The sequence below is a fragment of the Schistocerca piceifrons genome, chromosome 1, assembly GCF_021461385.2.
Source record: "Schistocerca piceifrons isolate TAMUIC-IGC-003096 chromosome 1, iqSchPice1.1, whole genome shotgun sequence".
Lineage (NCBI taxonomy): Eukaryota > Metazoa > Arthropoda > Insecta > Orthoptera > Acrididae > Schistocerca > Schistocerca piceifrons.
In genome coordinates, this window is record NC_060138.1 from 1,205,016,622 (window position 1) to 1,205,020,127 (window position 3,506).

At 43.5% G+C, this 3,506-nt stretch overlaps 1 non-coding gene across 1 annotated transcript; it reads right to left on the bottom strand.

The window, feature by feature from the left end:
- Nucleotides 1-3,042: 3,042 nt before the first annotated feature.
- On the bottom strand, nt 3,043-3,117 carry Trnat-ugu. The gene has a single exon. It is a non-coding gene; the product is annotated as a tRNA-Thr (tRNA).
- Nucleotides 3,118-3,506: the final 389 nt, after the last annotated feature.

Here is a 3,506-nt window from a genome sequence, read left to right on the forward strand (position 1 = left end):
GACGTAATTTTTTAAAAATGATAAATTCTATCAATGTTTCGCAAATGGCAAGGCTGTAAGGTTTCATTTACTACGAATGCAATTTCTTTCCTTAATCACTTCTAGTTTTATTGGATTGTGGAAATATTACCGTTTCTCTGTGTCAACTATAAAAGTCAAATAAACTCGCACTTGGTAATGAGAATGTCGCAATGTGACTTATTATTGAATATAAACACATTTTACGTAATTGACAGCTGTCAGATTTGAAATTCCCACCAATAGCGTGCCTTGCACCAATGGCGAGCGAGTCGCCGACGCGTGTTAGGTCGGTGCTCAGAATTTAGAGGCGGACCCCGCACTTTATGTGGGATAACACGTACCACAACAAGCACGTAAATGCGCCCGAGAAAAGTACTGTCCACATACATGAAAGCCCACCCTCAAAAATAGTACACAGATAAACGTACAATAACACAGCTACAATGAAAAAAAGGAGAAGGAGGTAGAAAACAGTACTAACTACTTTTTGTGGCAGGTCAACATTGTCAGCGCACACTATAATACGCTTCACAGAAATTACATTTGTTTCCAAATAAACCATCTATGAACAAAAGTTTTTCACAAAAGAAAAAGAAATTACATTTAAAACTACGCGCGAATATCTGAGTCTTTTCAGAGAGAGAGCGACTGGCGTTGCAGCTTATCTTTTTGCTTCGTGACGTCAGCAGCAGCTCTTTAGTATTGGCGGCGTAATTCGTATGACTCCATTAGTTATGAAATTGCTATAGATGTATACTTTTGATTGGCATAGGCCCCAACATGAAATAACATTATCCTCCTTTGCGTTTCTGTGGCAACAGGCCGGCCGAAGTGGCCGCGCGGTTCAGGCACTGCAGTCTGGAACCGCGAGACCGCTACGGTCGCAGGTTCGAATCCTGCCTCGGGCATGGATGTGTGTGATGTCCTTAGGTTAGTTAGGTTTAACTAGTTCTAAGTTCTAGGGGACTAATGACCTCAGTAGTTGAGTCCCATAGTGCTCAGAGCCATTTGAACCATTTGTGGCAACAGGTCGGTCGGACTTTGTCGTTGTTGTGTAGATCCAGTTTCACATGTGCGTGATTACGAAGTTTCATATACACCTGCTCCTGATTACAACGTTCCGAGCACAGTTTTAAAACAGTACAGTATTCAATCCCATCGGCTGATCACGACATTACAATCCGTACACTTTTCAGCAATCACGCTCAAGAATTTACAGTTCTGGCGAAAAGAGTGGCCCACGCCACAGTCAGTTTGCACGTCTCCACGCCGACAGTCAATGTTGTGGAGCGCGCGGCAACTCATTAAGCTGCACTCCAGGTAATGAATTGAAAGTACGTCGGTTTGTGCACCCCAGTTACACGCAAAACAGTTCGGTACTGATTATGATAATCACAGTCCATTCGTGTTGTTTGTAGTACTCCACGAAACCCACAGCCCTCACACAGTCTAATATTTTGTTCCATAACATCCACGTTGACGTTTAGTTTACGCTGTGACCGAAAAATAAGAACGCGTCCATGAATTTTCATGTGATTCCGTCCAACAGAATTACACAACACAACCCCGCGTACGCCACGATTCTGCATACCTTGCGACTGGCTTTACAGTCCAACTACAGCTATCGCTTTCGCACTCGCATCACAATTTATAGGTCAGTGCTGCGTATTACATTTGGTTTTACACACCGCATTGCACATGAGTATTAAAAGGAGATTAAACATTCACTGACGATTTTGCGTACTTAAATAGAAATTCTTGTAGCAATATTAATAAAGCAGAACAAAGTTACGTTTCATATTACAGAACAAAACAAAAAAATATTCTAGACCATCAAAGATATACGTACAGAGCAAATTAAGCAGAAAAAAGAAAGACAAAAGTAAAAAATTATACCTTATATTTAGCAATATCTTCACGCACTCGATTAAATGAAGAACGCTGGAGACTCCATATTCCATTTCGACGTATTTAGTTTTCATGAAAATGGCATATTGAAGTTTATCACAGACACATCAGTCTTGGTACGGTTTGTTATAAGGAAGTACCAGTTAATCACACATGAGCGGTGACAGCCTTCTGGAGATCATAAGATGAAAGACACTGTTGCTGAAAGCTGTATGTATTCACCGTGGTGAAAACCGTACCAATCCTTAGTTGTGTAAGTGAAACGTGGGTAAAAAGAAGACGACAAGAGAGAAGAACACAGGCTTAAAAAGTGAGGTTTCTGCGAAAAGTAGAAGGATGTACACAAGAAGGTCGTAAGAAGAATGAGGATGCAAGGAACGTTTTGGGCTGTATAATCTACACGAAAAGAATGAAGGAAAATAGAGAAAATGTAAGGAACGTGTAGACGGAATGGGTGGAGGACGACTCCTGGTAACAGCTCTAAATTACAAATGCACTGGAAGAGGAAACGTGGGAAGCCCATACAAGAGATGGAGTACTATAACAGGCAATTTGCTTACAGTATGAAGTGAAGAAGAAGAAAACTTGTAACAAATTTTTCTCCCTCCTTTTTAGTCTTTTATAACATCCTGCTAATAGTTACTGCAACCCGCTCGATACAATTTTTAACGAAATTTTTATTACTTCCTCAGACAAAAAATTAATGGCTTAGCTTATAATCACATGTGCCTGGTTTAGAACATCCTTTGCACCTGTCGTGGCCAAACACTAGGGTGCTATGCTGCGTAATAAAGAGATAGAAACGAGAACGCTCGAAGTGGGCATGTCGGTAAGTGACAGCCAACAGACGCGGCCGCCCCTTCGGAACAACAGAATGGAGCCACCCAGCGCCCAGGACGAGAAAGCGTTTCTGCAAGGGTGCCACGTTATTTTGCGTGAACTTGTAGCCGTTGTTCTTGTGGAGGGAGACGAAGCCCGAGGTGGGAAAGGGAAGGAGGAGGGGCGGGGAGAGGTCCGTTTGGAAATGTTTGGAAAAGTAAATGAAATTAATTGAAACCCTCAGCTGCCGACAGGTGTTGTTGATATACCTCGATGGGGACAGCTGAACATGTGTGTCCTGACCGGGACTCGAACCCGGGATCTCCTGCTTACATGGCAGACGCTCTATCCATCTGAGCTACCGAGGACACAGATGAATAGCGCGACTGCAGGGACTCATCCCTTACACGCTTCCCGTGAGACCCACATTCCGAGCTGTCCACATTCTACAAACGTAATGTTCCTAATAGATATTTGCCCATCCGCTCATTACTCGCACACACTAAGGCGACGATTCCCGTAAGAGTTCGGGCAACCTGTGCGCATTCGCACAGACATAGGTCAGTGGCCGGGTAGCCTTTAACTATCTTCATAATGGACTGGCCTGCACAGTCCTGACTTGAATCCTGTAACACATCTTTGGGATGTTCTGGAACGCTGACTTCGTGCTAGGCCTCACCGACCGACATCGATAGCTCTTCTCAGTGCAGTACCCCGTGACGAAAGGGCTGCCATTCCCCAAGAAACCTTCCAGCACC